General features: G+C 39.5%; 2 long non-coding RNA genes across 17 annotated transcripts in view; one reads left to right on the top strand and one right to left on the bottom strand.

The window, feature by feature from the left end:
• The window catches only part of LOC147757191 (uncharacterized), a 37,797-nt gene extending 25,777 nt beyond the window's left edge, over positions 1-12,020 (bottom strand). For 5 of the 15 annotated variants that reach the window (XR_015322781.1, XR_015322780.1, XR_015322784.1 and 2 more), the window contains exons 1-2: positions 11,796-11,987; positions 5,154-6,563 (exon numbers count right to left, since the gene is read on the bottom strand). This is a non-coding gene — a long non-coding RNA (uncharacterized LOC147757191). Of the gene's footprint in view, positions 1-5,153; positions 6,564-11,705 lie in introns of those variants that run through there. The other 10 variants (XR_015322777.1, XR_015322779.1, XR_015322785.1 and 7 more) reach the window with 8 other exon arrangements.
• On the top strand, positions 4,559-13,031 carry LOC147757192 (uncharacterized). 2 transcript variants are annotated; one of them, XR_015322789.1, is made up of 5 exons: positions 4,559-4,675; positions 5,129-7,177; positions 10,418-10,452; positions 11,900-11,977; positions 12,197-13,031. It is a non-coding gene; the product is annotated as an uncharacterized LOC147757192 (long non-coding RNA). The 2 variants fall into 2 exon arrangements; XR_015322790.1 differs by lacking the exons at positions 4,559-4,675; positions 5,129-7,177; positions 10,418-10,452 and adding an exon at positions 10,475-11,177.
• The last annotated feature ends 2,078 nt before the right edge of the window (positions 13,032-15,109 follow it).

Below are 15,109 nucleotides of genomic sequence, written 5' to 3' on the forward strand. Positions count from 1 at the left end.
GGTTGTACTAACCGCGACTCTGAGTAATATTTCCTTAGAGGCACTCGGACGGAGTTGCGCCATAGTAAAGGCCATTACTGGAAGCATCGCGGAAACAGAGGACACGGGCTATGATTTGTCAAGCTCCAAGAGGAATTGAACGAAAAGAGTGCAGTAGTTTATAATCAAGAAGAGGATTAAAAGAGCACGTTTCAAGATATGCACCGGCACTGTAAAAACCCACCATAATAGAAGGCCGTTTCCACAAACGTTTGATCCTCGTAGTCAGGACAACTTTGTCGCCCCTCTGAACCCTGGTCACCACCGAAGTCCAGCGCAGACTTGTCAGTTCGTACGTTGTAATTGGCCATTGAGTCAATGCCACGGCTCATAATCTTGCTACGGACTATCGTAATGTGTAGGCGTGACAGGGCATCGGCATTCCGGCTCGCCATGCCACTCTGATTTTAAACCTCAAAGTCTTAACTTAAAAATTCCATTAGGCCAATCGACACAGTTTACTCTTCAGGCTGTACTTGCGACGTGTACTTTGATTGCTAAACCCCCTTGAAAATGCTGCAAGATTGAATTTCAAATAAAAATCTTTTTCGAGCGAAAAATTTGATCCGGGACGAATTGACGGTCTGCTTTTGACATGCTGCCACGACTTATTTATCTGGGCCAAGTTCTATTCAGACGCTTGAAGCTTCGTAACTCGCCGTTGACCGTAGGGCTATTTACAATGGCTGCTTCCTCTGCGTCTCGGGAGATAACTTGCGTAGAGACCCTATGACTAGCCAGAGTATTATAACTCTGTGCAGACCAAACAAGCATTTCAACGCCCTGAGGTATAGAGCGATAGTGCTGAAAACTGAAAGCATCTGTCGAAAATGCCCCAAATGCCCCTCGATTCCACTGAGAAACGCTACTCATCATCCTAGTAAATAGCGGCCATTTAACTTAATCACAACCTCGTTGATTTACGGCTGGAACATCTCCAGAGTTTTAGTCGACTCAAGCTATACGCTTGAATTTATATAATCTTCCTGGGGTGCAAAACGTAATTTCTACTTGTTATCGTACGCCGTGAGGATCTGCCGGTAACCGCTCATTAGGTCTATTGTAACTCCCCGTAATGGCTTAAAAAGTAACGTATTGGCTTGCTAATTTGTTTGCTAATCTTTGAAACACATTGTGGTTTAAATTGGAATCCGCGCATGGACAGACTTCGTTTCGTGCTGGGAGCTAGCTGTCTGATGGAATACCTAACGGCGATACCGAACGTAAAATTCGAAACGGAGACCTACTACAGAAAACGTTTAAGCTTCTCCTTCCTTTTTCCTTCGAGCGTCATCGATTTGCAGCAGGAAAATAATGTCTTGCTGTACCCTCTTCGTTACGCGGGCTTGGCGCATCGCAGGATTTCAACGATTAACTAGGCACTAGGTTACCCCTACTGGCAATTATTAGATAAGCATGATACGACGAGCAGTAGCACATACGACACTGCTTATTTACCTAAAGAAAATTATTTCTCAGTAGGGTCTGTCGTGAATACCTTGAATGTCAAATTATCAACGACAACCAAAGGTTCCACCTACTTTCTTACGACACTTGGCTTGACTTTTCCCTTGAGGGTTAGAGGCTGCTGCTAAGTGACTGGCGTTGCGGCCTGTGCCCGCGGCCACACGTCGATGCGTTCTTAAGACATGGTTGACATGGCACTTCTCACAGCGCCCGTATCTAGCGCATCCGGTACTAATTCACTATTATCTTGCTGCCGATCTCTCTCTATATATATATATATATATATGATGGGGATGAAACAGACGGCTGGGGAAATAACCTGGTGAAGCCGGACGCCCACCGATCGCATACGTAGGTTATTAATTATGCGCTCGCGTGCTCTGCAACGATAACGCTACGTCAGCTTATTGATCTACAGAAACGGTACGGTCAGATCCGTCCGCTGAGGATTAATTCCTTTCTTTACCATCCGGCGTATAGCATTCAGTTTCTTAAATCAAAATGCTGTTCAAAAGCGGATTTGACGCCCCGACGAAGCTCGCATCAGACGTCAAAATAGTCTTAACTGAGCTCTAATTCATTCATCAAAGCTCGTTTGATCTTACGAAAGGGAAATGTTTGTTCAGTATTTGGCTTAAAACATCTCATTTATATATCCTGAGTACGACCTCCAGGTCATACCATATCAGAGCTCGGAGCATAAGTACTACTGCAACCGGCGCACGAGTTGATCTTAGAAGCCCTACTGGTCCGCCGTCGGATGCGCAATTTAAGCAAGCTGTTTGTTCGTCCGACTACCGTCAAAGTATCACGATCCCACGGCTGCCAGTAAAATTGCAGCGAGGACATGATCTGACTGTTGACCAGCCGAGAAGTATTATATACGCAGAGGGAAACGAAAATACATTTATTATAACAAGATGTATTTTAAATCCGTTTTAATATATCTAGTTATGTATTAATCATTCAAACATTTAACGTAGATAGTAGAATGTCAGTACTTGCACCTGATTGATCAGATTCTGTAGTGGATTGCGAATCCAGTGCGAAAGATAACGTAAAAGAGCCAATACCAGTTTCTATGAAAATGCACGACAACTAATATGCCGCTTCATCATCAGAATTATACCGAATAAAAGTGTATATATATGTATATGTATGGGATGTAGCTATAACAACCCTATGTATAACTATAGCTATAACAACCCAAAAACGAACCTGTCTAAAGACATGGATAAATAGCAAATTATTTTTCTTTTTATACTGAATTAAATTGAGCTCTTAAGTACAATGTCTGCTATAGCAAAAATTACACGGCGTGACATAACGTAAATTGGAAATGGCGGGAAAACTTCTACAAGTGTCATCTCGTATACTGGATTCAGTCAGTCACGTTAATACCGGACCGTTTATCTGTCCTATACGAAATCTAGGCGCTGTCACAGCAGGAATCCCAATGTATCAACAGCTATCGTTAGATCGCCTCAGTTTGACACTATGCGTTTGAAGTCAATCACCACAATCTCATTGCCACAGTTATTAGTATCAAAAGAGATTAAGTCGACTTCAGCCAGCTTATGTGAAAAATTTGGCCCATATATTATTTAAAAAAAAAAAAAAAGACAAATAGGAAGTACTATTATTGAAAATATCGTATTGATTATCAGAATTTCATGTTCCTACATTAGATAACTTTCACTTAAATCAAGGGAAGGATATTTGCGATAGATAGATATAGCTTTGACTATGTGATTAGGTAACCCCTTTTTACTTCAAGTTTTGCATTTAGTACTGCTTTGAGGCAAGGCTTCAAACGGCTGCCTCCCACCGCAAAAGTAAGTATTCCTCCATTGGGCTTTGAAGCAAAACCGTCTCACGTGTGCCTGAGTTTGGTTGGTGAATATGCTACCACCACACCATTACGAAAACGGAGAGTAACTCCTTTCCATTAGGATAACGCGTTTTTTGCAGCATATGCTATTCCTCTTAATCTCTACTTGTCTTTCCGCCTTGTCCTGTACTTTATTTTTGCTCTTGAACTCTTCCTCCGCTTCAGCAGGTTAACGTAAACAATTTATATATGTCGTATATTTAGCCCAATGCGTTCTCATGTACAACTTCGCTGCTCCTGTTTCAAATAGTCATTCAATGATGTAAACATTTTACGCACATAAGCGATCGTGGCATCTTCAGTCACCAAGTGTATCTTATAAATTCTAGCTGAGCTCTGAGCGGCTTTGGCTCTTTTTTTAACCAACTGCGAAACATGATGTAATCATCAAACTTGAACGTTGTCATCTTGAAGCAGATGTTCCATAGAATAAGGTAGTTGAAAATCGGAAACGTCTGTTAAGGTCTTGTTTGAACCACCATCCTGATCAGACTTCTACTAAATATTTTCGATCTCCTGTGCATTTCTAGTTCCTTTTGTTATATTTTTTTTTTACTTTCCGTGATCCTCATCGCATACGTTAGAGAATTTTACCGCCTCACATTTTTAGTTAACTATTATTAGATACTATCGCATTTCTAGATGCCAATCATTGACAACGCAGTCTATATATGCGTCCGACTGCGTGCAAATGAAAACGCCACAAGGAGGCCGAATGCAACCACGGCAACATTTTCGACATCTTATGCAATGCCATTTCATCTGAGTAGGAACAAACATGCTAAACAAGACGCAGGTAGTTCGATGACTGGCGTACAGATAAAAGAAATACACAAAATCATAAGTTTGGGACACTTTTCAATATGCAAATGGTACATACGTACCACACGTAAACAACAGCATACGACGCGTGACCGAGGTAGCGGCGACAATCTTACCAGTACCGCCATCCTCCGAACAGAGTGCTTCAGCCAATCAGAGACATTGTTTTGCCCACATTAGTGCCAGCGGGTTATATCGGGAAAGGTTACAGTATTATCCCTGCACCTTGTTTGTTTTTGTTGTTATTTTAATTTTCGTCTGCAACACCTGCTTCTGCTAGTGTTCGGGACAGACCTGGCACATGTTTAAGCAAACAAAGTTGTCATCGTGTATCATCGTATGAAATATGTTCATGTGCAGACTATGTTTATTTCAGACAGTTCTGATGTAGCTTTAACTTGCATTTTAATGCGATTCGAAGATTTTCGTGAACTCTGTGTCGTCATTATGCATGTTGTACGTGCCGAAATAACTTTGTGATTTGTGGCAAATAATTGCGGTCACACTTCCTGTGCCTTCGATTAATTCGATCTTTACAATACATACATATAATACAAATACATATAATAAGCATTATAAAAAAATGTTTATATCAAGTGTAAAAGCGTAGGAAATTTTTCGTGAGAGGCTGCTTGGATGTCATACAATTTATTATAAGAATTTCAAGTAACTGTTGTGATTCTTGAGCTACTTAAGGCTTACATAGTTTTTTAATCTGATCATAGTTACTCTAGCTTTTCATTTAATAATTTCTATTACATTATATTTTCTAATTTAATAATAATAAATACATAAATAAATAAAAATAATAATTAGTTTAATATATATTATATTATAATTTCCGTCTATAAATGTTTAACCTTAACGTAAAAAAAATATGTTATATCGATGAAAATCATTTACTGTCAGAAGACGCAAGCAGTCACATACTTACATACTGTCACTATGGATCTCGCTGTCCAAGTTGCGCCTGCGTCGACTGCCAGAGGCCGGGCTCCATCGCGACGCTAGACGTAGACAAATTTCTGCAACGCACTCATGACGTTCTTTTCGTACTTGATGTAAATCAATGCTGAAACCTATGCGCACAGCATCTGATTGAGATGTTCGAGTCTACAATACGACCTCCAATCTCGCAGGAAGCATGGCTCGTACCTTAACTATACAGCTGTGGCCGGAAAGCCCAAATGGCTGAGGTACAGCAGAGTTTTACTTTTTCGCCTCCATTTTTAAGCCAGTCTGTCCAAAAACGTATGCGTAACAAAGACAACCCGTTTAATCACCGATGCAGAACATCAACGACATATACGGCTAACGCACCAGTTCGCGGCTTTTCTGATTAATTCTCTAGCCCTCATAAATCACTTCCCGAGTTTTTGTGTCACGGGATACAATACCATGTCCGGTGCCCTTTTTGACCGCAGCATTGGAAGAGGTGTTCTTTAACAAAACCCCATAATAGAAAAATTAGTGCAAAGTTCTGAGAGCCTGCACAACCAAAAAGCCGCCGATCTTAATAGGGTTTGCAATGAACATCTTATATGCGCTGTGATTCTGGTACTGCGCAGGACGTCACTATTGAATAAACGTTTGCATACACTTCCAGCCTGGTGGCGAAATGCTACCATGTTAGCGACTTCTAAAGGAAAAGGCGACCCAACCGCGCCACCATGGTGACGGGTTATGAAGAAAAGCATTTGTTATTAGCTGCCTTCCGGCTTGCTGACTAAAAAACGGAACAACATGAGTTCCGGATAGAATGTTTCACAGAAGCGGCACACAGGATCTTGATGGCCAGCGCCAGGAAAGTATTGGATTACGTGATGTTCGTCAGCTTCATGGCAGCTTCCCGCGCCTAGGAACAAGCTTATGCGTATGCTGGCTGAGATGGGTATCCCTATGTATGTACCTTGTCGGTATGGTTTAAAGAAGAACAAAATAACGATCTATGAAGGAGTGGCCGGACTCCTGCCTTTCACACAAACAACGGGAGAAAATTTGTGTTTACTCTTACTCTCAATCTTGGTAAGGGGCCTCTCCGACCAAATTGTATGGCCAAGGATTCAAGCGAAGTCAATTTGCCTGCAAGCGACTTAGTGATGTACGGGTAAAAGAGGTTAAAATTGCAACAAGCTCTAGCTTGAATCCACGCGGCAGTCATAGATTTTGGACTTATCGTAAAGCAGATATAGACGGGGCCGATGAAGTTTAGAAGGGGAAGCCAAACTATGGCCGCTTGCGCCTTTTACACCTCGCCAGGTCGTCTCTGCACCAATGTAAACTGGTTTCTGTACTTAAAGTTGCTCTTCTTCGTGAACGGCAATAGTTTTATCGCGTACTTCACCTAAAAATGCAGGAATTCAGTGTTAGTCATATAAGCCGTGAGATCATGTTTCCCGCAGCCGCCCTTAGCTCGTTCGGTAGCTTCGATCGCGACGTATGAGATACGCGTCGTTAGGGAAGATCTTACAGTCGCTAGAATATATTTCGACAAAGCCTCTCTTCTCAGAAGAGTGCTGGGATTACAAATACTGGCTCGAAATAATCTTACTTATCTCCTACTCAATTCGCTAGGGTCGTCCAAGACCTACGTCATCGCTTCGAGCTCTTAACGACCAAAGCTTGGCAACCGAGAGGTAACGACGCATATTTTATCGCGATTAGAAACGGCATGTGGAAATGTATGAACTGGCTTAACAGATATACCTCCATTCGCTTTGCCATGCGTGGGCTACACCATAGATTCTGCAGAAAACTGAATTGCCACGAACTTCTATGTTTCGAATTCGGTGTCGCCGTTAACCATTCTATCAGACGGCTGGTTACCAGCACGAAACGAAGTGTGCCTACGCCCGGATTCGAACCTAGACTACAATATGTTAGTTGGGAAATACGTTGCCTGCCAAGCTATCACGGAGATGGGTTCGCACAAACGGACGAGATGTGAGCGAAATTATGGTAGGTATCATGCCACTCTTTTGCCACTTGGTACCGTCTTTAGGGCATCTGGCACGTCTCTAAAACTAGTTTTTGTAAACTCAGTAAGACTCACAAAAATCTTACGACGCGAAATGCTTAAAGTGGTTCGTTATACTTCTTCCCCAACATCACTCTGATGTTATTGATGAGATTTTTGATGAGGATATTGAGTTGTATTTATCAAGTCTTTGAATATTATTATCGAGTATGAATAAGTAACATTTTAGATACCTATTAGACTAGTAAGAAAGTAATGGCATTTTGTCAGTGCACCTTATCTTTTCGACTCACTCATTTTAAATTTTGGAGGAAAAGAACGTCATTTTTTTTAAAACTTTTATAAGCTTTTATAAAATACATTTCCTGGGTGCTCCATTGCTTTTTTTTTACCGTTAGGTCATTACGGATTCCTCGGCGAACGAAAGAATCATCTACGAAAGTGACGTATTGATAGACCCATTTTTAAACTCCTACTGTATATTTCCAATCGCCTATCCTCCACTGAACTGTTGTATAAATCGGAACTATTTTAAACCCTAAGGCCAAGGTCTGAATGTTGCCCAAGGTTTGTGTTAATTTCGGATCGGTAGACATAAGGGAGTTCTTATACAACATTATGGTTTCACAGTGTTTTTGTCCTTTTTGACCTGTTATATTATCAATTTTTAATTCAATTTGACATCGAGTCGCAGTCCGCATTTATCATTTTACTATCTTTGAGAAGCTAAAATCACCAAAGATATCTATCCGCAATTGGACCATTCCTTATTAAGCTAAAAATTGTCATAATACATCTACTTATAGAACCTAACGGCGACTTCTTTTATATTTTTGATAAAAAATAACACTTCTTCTGGCGTGCGATCAATTATATGCGTTTATTCAAAGGATTAGCAAAAGATCTAAAATGAGAGTCGTCTTCCTTTGATTAGGATTTGCCCTAATGTATCTAGAAAATCCAGTTAGTATAGCAGCTTGTTTTTAGCTACACAGGAAGCATTTACGGTGACTCACCCTAATCTTCACGGAACAGATAGAATCACCCCAAGAAGCGTAATTTGTGTTTTAAATCGTGACCTTCACCTCCAGAGGGCTAAAACAAATTTCTGCAAAATCTGTCGGATACTTTCAATGACTTTTTAATCTTACACAAAGCCTTTCTTGTTGTATTCTTCTAGGCGGTATAAAAATTGTAAAGCAAGCAGTGCCAAATGTGCGGTTTTTCAGTTCTATGATTTCACATCCGAACCCAATCACAGACCAAGGTAACAAAAAAATGCACAGTAACTCAGACGAACGGCATATCAAGTTAAAAAAAACGAGTGATGAAATTTCACTATTGCCGAAGCAGTTAGCCAAGCTAGCATAAAATGCCAGAATTGATTGAGCTGCTACCGTATGCGTTGGATTAGGAAACTGATAACATGCGCTTCAACACTTTAATCCCTAAGTTTCTAGGCGAACCAAGTGTTCCGGTTTGCAGAGACTCTTATTCAAGCTGCAGATGCAGCGTTGGAATGATCCATATTATATCATAGACAGCGATCAACGGTAAACGCCAATGGATCGTTGCGCATTTAAACACGTACAAATACGTTCGCGACAATATAGAAATAAGTAGTGAATTTGTCCAGAGATTCATAGAGTGATTATTTTATTAATCGCCAAACTTGTCGTGAGGTAAATGTAAAATCTTGGAATCTTAAGCAGTGTAGTTGAATAGTGCTGTCCCCAATAATTAATGTTATGTTGCTATATATGACACAATGAGCAAACATACTAAATAATAAGGCTTAATTATATTCGACTGACCAATGGGGCCCTAATTACTTTTGCAAACGTACATGTACCAAGTAATTGATACAAACCCCATTTAGCTTTTTAAGTTTTACCCAATTAAATTAGACCGAGAAGCCAATTAAATTAGAGTGGTCTGCGCCGTTGTATGGCTAAGGAATCTGGATACTGGAAGAAGTTGCTAAACTTAATTGAAACTTTTGTAGTTAAGCCGCTGTTCATCACTCAGGACTTTTTATCTTTATCATTCTTATTTGAAACCTTTAAACTTCTATATATTTTCTCTACAGGGTATGACAGACTTAACTTAGAACAGACCCGGCTAACATTCTCATAAACCCTACTAATGAAAGCAATAAAATAGCAAATTAATATCACAGCAAAGGTTTAAAACTAAGGAATACATGTTTTAACCTCTTTAATTGAAACAACAAGGAGTCGGCCAAGCTTTCGTATTACTGAATGTGATAATGAAAATGTCTAGAAATAGGATTTATGACGATCTTTACGCGTCACCTGTTGCGTAAATTGGCATGCTTTCTTGCTTTTTCTTTTGTAGTATTTAATCTTCTTACATGAAGATATATTCTGGGATGCCTGGCGCTTTTTAGCAAGTCAGTGGATATGAATCATATTTAAACTGCTCACCAGCGCCAAAAGTTAAAAACAAAGGTATCATGTAGCGCAGAAAGTCGATGCTCGCTAGTTACGTTTCTGTTTCTAGAAAATAAGGCAACTGACAGAATCTATCAAAAACTGATAAAAGCACAGGACATGGGAACCCTGACTGAAGTAAAAGTTCAATACTATTGGGACTAAATCGGAAGGTTTAAAGCACTGGAAACTGAGGTGATTCACCTTAGAATCTCAAGCTAAAGAATCGAGTTACTGTGACCACGAAAGCTTCCCATTTATGGTCACGACGTCTTTCCAAACTAATGGTTGAGCAAATTGTCTCACATCATACAAATTTTCATCTATCCCGGACCCGGTTTCTACACGACCCGTATTTCACTTTTTTCTTTATTTTTAACATATTTGTTGCAATCTTATAACGTGAGCTTGGAGGACTTGAACTACCACAGAGCACAGTGGCCAGTTTCAGCTTGCCTAAAATTTTTACCAATTCACGCTGGACTTTACCAGCGTTTTTTTTTTTTTATCAAACTCATTATTAACTGATGACTCTCGATCACTTTATAGTCGTAGATGATCGCGCATTTTTCCACCAATAGTGCGTAGTATCTTAGGATACATATGCTATATTAGGTTGTTCTGAGTTACCTAGGTGGTTGAAAACTGAACGTAAAATATATACGAGAGATTACTATACCAGGTTGTCCGGAGCTACCAGTCAAGTAACTCTGGAAAACCTAATATAGATACATATTAAAACTGCGTTTGATTATCTTACTGTTGCAGACAACTTCAACTAATGGTAATTGGTAACGTAAAAGGTAATTGATTCTTTCTATAGTACAATGCTGTAGTTAGCTGAACCGAAATAAGATATTTATTCAACATGGAAAATGATATGCAAATATACTGCATACAAAGGGTCCGTTTAAAATAAAAATATGTCGATTCTAACATTTACATAGCATGACGCAACGACCGTATTCACTATGATACATATTCATAAATATCCCGTAACCGAGTGGAGGTAGAGACAAAGAAGCGGATGAAAACTTAATATTGTGGCTTCATGACATTGATGAAATCAATGGTGGAATTAAATTTAGGGCGAGAGACTTATAATGTAGGAAGTTATTTTCATAGCACTGGCAATGAATATTTCCTGAAACAAACAAACCCACCTACAAATTCCCTAACGTAAATACGTTTTCTGTCTGAAGAACTCTACTAGAGTATGTCACGTTATTCCAATACCACCTGCATTCAGAGGTGAATACAAGCAGAGATCAATGGTTGGTGCTTCTACAATCACGTCAGCATTTGTTAGAGATAGCGAGTAAACACAAAGTACAAAATAGGCCTCTCTAAACCGTCTGGAGGTCAAACTATAGCCAATGTCAACGTCTAGAATCTTTCTATTTTAGATTCTTGTGCGTTTTTGTTGGATGAGGTTGCCTTCCTACTACTCGGCTCGCTTACTTTATACCGTTTGTTGCCAAGTTAGACATAATTTGATTACTCAGAGACACGTTCTGCCTAGTCACATGTAAGCTCCATACGTCATACATTTTTATAACAAAGCATGCAAAGAGGATTGACCCCGCTTCCGATGCATGTAGTGCTCCCCCATTTATAGAATCAATCGCGTATTTCGATTATATAGAAAATATACCGCAATATAACCTGCTCAGCAGGCCTGTGTATTTCACAATGAAATTTACATACACATACTTACGTGCACTAAACTGAATATGTAAGCATGCTATACCTTAGTGAAACCACTAAAGCATGATTATATCAGTTCCACTACTATCTACAGCAAGAAGCTACGTAAATATAAATGGTGGCAGATGACAGTTTTGTCATTTAGGACTTGAGAAAAATAACGGCAACCACATTGGAACATCTAGCGGTTTTTAATCAAACAACATAAATTACTTTTACGTATATGTCTGATAAGTGAACATAGTTATGTTCACGTAAGTCACTCATGCATTATCGACATACTTTATATTTAGACACTTGTCAGTACGCATTTGCTGCACGACCTTTGCCGTGGCGTTCATGTTATTACCATTGTGCCTTATAGAATGCTGCGTCAACTTTTGCCCATATATGTAGTGGGCACAGGTCAATACACACTAATTGCCAGCAGATAACTTACGCAACATTTTGCTAATCCTGGACACACGAAAAGACTTTTCATTCGCTCGGGGGGCTTATTTTTCGACAAGTCCTTAAAATTCAGAGTTCTACTGATTACAACAGCTGGGTGACATCTGTCGACTGTTTTCGCATCTACGGTTGACTGCTTCAAGCGATCAGCTTCCGACGCGCGATACCCAGGTACGTGTTATTTGCGACGTCAGCACTCGCTGATTTCTATCATTTAGCACATGCGTATTGTACGAACAGATCTGTGTAATATGTAAATCATATGCTTTCATTCAATGAGTGGCAAGCGTAGTAAGTAACGGTTCGTGCTGCTAATGTCTGCGAAAAACCATAGTGTGAACGACCCTTCACTAACTGATAGTCTACCAAACAATTTGAACTCCGACTTAGTACTGACCGGGCAAACAAAAGAAGGAGCCTGTACACAGCCTATTAAAGTGGAGAAGAAAGCGCGCGACATCGAAACAACGACAAATGGTTTATAGAAACATGGGTCCAGATCGAACGAAGAAAACAGCAGTGAATTGGTATTATGCGAGTGTCTACAATGTGATGATAATTTTTAACAATCCAACAACGACGTGCCAATTCCATACGTCTCTAAATTGCCACCGAGACGCTTTGAGATGGGCAGCTCCTGTTAGGCTTTTGACTGTAGACGGAGAAAGCGCCTCCTGGACTCGATGAAAAAGCTATCTATACCTATATCGAATTAATTTCGTACAATGTAACGTAATCAAATCGAAAAACTCAACATACAACCAATAACATAGTTTTTACATGCAGTGTAAACCTATAATTAGTTATTAATTGGTTTGTTGTGCCATTATTAGAGGCAGAATTTTGATGAAACAAACTATCAGCCACAGCAATAATGTGCATTTTCTAAACTGATACCTTGTCATTTCTGGCTTTTGTTTTGGTTTAATTTCTGAGCAGTGTTTGTGAGTACCAGATCGATTGTGTGCGTTTTATTGAAAGCAAATAACGCCAACTCTGGGCCGAAACGATACCTTAGATTGTGTTACAAAATAGACCGTTGGCGCAACGATAACACGTTTGCAAATGCGACTTACGTGCGTGTATGCCGCGGTCCATGCCCACACGACTCTGACTTTATGTGAGTTAAACAATCTACTTAGATATATTTATCTTTCCGAATAAAATCGGTCATTTTGCGATATACGTTGAGATACATATCGCTTTAGCCAACTGGAACACATTGGATGCTGTCTTGTGCTTTTCATCATGGTGGGGATTCGTGATGTATCGCGATACACTGCGCAGCCTAAAATCGTTTCTATCCCACTATATATTCCTGCACCACCTCTCAAAGTCGCTGCCAGTTTTGCCTCAGTATAGATAATATTCTTTATCAACATAAGTGTCGCTTCTACACTGGGCCGATTCGGGCGATGAAAGACACATAGGAAGTTCGTAAGCTTCAACAGCACTTTATTGATCTCTTGAAATATATACTACCATTCGAATGGTAGTATATATATTCAAGTATATATTTCCGCTAACGTACATCTATTCCGAGTTTAAGCGCGGAGTTTCGTCACTCGCACGACCGTCCCGTCCCCCCTCTACCGACGAACTCAACCGTGAAATCCTACGATAAAATTCGCCAAATACCTTCCACTGATTTTCACCGCTGTTTTTCCTCCAACAATTGCCACTCATTTTCCCTTCCAACCAGCGTCATACATTGATCTATTTAACACCCGTTTACGTTCTATAGTTGCGCAAAGTAACTCATCGATTAATTATTTTATTGTCAGTTGGCGAAGCGCGCTAATCGTTACCGCTTCTCCCCTTCGATCACTCACATTCTTTTATAGATGGTCTTGTTTCATACAGTGTCTTGACTTTACTTCGCCGTCAATTCATACTGCTAGTACAAAACTTAAATAAGTTTTAAATAAGTTAATAATAAGTTAAATAAGTTATAACCAAACAGCGCTACTAAGAATGTCTATTGATCGTCTAAAAATAACTACTGTTTGTACACCAAATGAACATCGTAAAGCAAATAATTGAAAATTACAGAAGCATCGACACGAATGCTATAGATGGGGTAGTGAATAGAAGTGTAAGGCGCATTTTTTCTGCCAGACCAAATCTTATCAATAGCCGAGTAATAGAAATTTGTGATGGCTAGCTGTTTTTACCTATCGATTTGTTAACAGCTATTCAAAATGCGATAGCTGCTTTCAAGACTATTTTTACATTTAAAAACTTACCATAATTAACTTTGGTCGTCGAGTAAGGTTCTTGCTCGATACTTGTTCGATAGAGAACGCGCGTGATGATATTAGCTTCGCAAACAAAATCAGTATTTCTGCCTTTTCTGTCTAAGATCACTATCATAAATACATTCTAAATAGTGATGAACTTAGTGCGTCGAACAAACGGACCCCAGAAAGATTAGTAGTTCTGCTGATATACACGAACGAAACGACTGACTAGCTTTCAGTAGATACATCATAGTTCGCTACTCCTCATTAGCTAAGGATCAAAGTGAATTGCAAGTCGAAACTATCTTTTGTCTACTATGGGGTGTTTCTTCTCGAAAAGCATCTGCCTGTTCAGTATATCTTTCTGATTAGTTTGACATTGCTGACATCGTAGAAATAAACGAGAGCATTTTGCCTTGGAGAATAAATTTGACCTTTATGAAAAAAATATAGCTCGATAAGCGCGTTAGTTTTTTTTTTTTTCGCTTATTACTTAAACAGCTTCAAAACAGCTTATTACTTAAAGTTTCAAATTAAATAGGTGAAGAAACAGAGGCTAACAAGTACGACCTTCGGGGGATGGTATTTATCAGTACTAGTAACCAATGATTGAAAAAGAAACGCGTCCCGTTTTATATAGATCTTTCAAATGAAACATATATATATATATATATATACAGCACATAGGTTGGAACAAACCTTAGCGGCTTGTTTGTTGTAATGGGACTTCGATTATCGGCTACCTTTGCTCCCAGCCTGAAGTCAGTTGTTTTTGCCGCAAAAAAAAAACAACTTGTCGGGCTTATTATCTAATTTTTAGGTACTGGACGAGTTGTCCGCCGATATTGTAAGCTTCTTTTCTTGCCGACATAGAGGGTTTTCATTGTTGCTAGTTTTTATGCGGTTGCTGAAAAATCCGAGGAGGATTTAATAGCTTGAACGTGTATAGCTTCATTGAAATTTAACTGTATCAAAAATGACAAATTTAGGTTTTTGGTACAACCGAACTATTTTTGAGAGCTCAGTATTAATTGTCGATTGCGTTGTCTGGATAAGCTCTAAC

The sequence above is a fragment of the Varroa destructor genome, unplaced genomic scaffold (assembly GCF_002443255.2).
Source record: "Varroa destructor unplaced genomic scaffold, Vdes_3.0 BEIS01000003.1, whole genome shotgun sequence".
NCBI lineage: Eukaryota > Metazoa > Arthropoda > Arachnida > Mesostigmata > Varroidae > Varroa > Varroa destructor.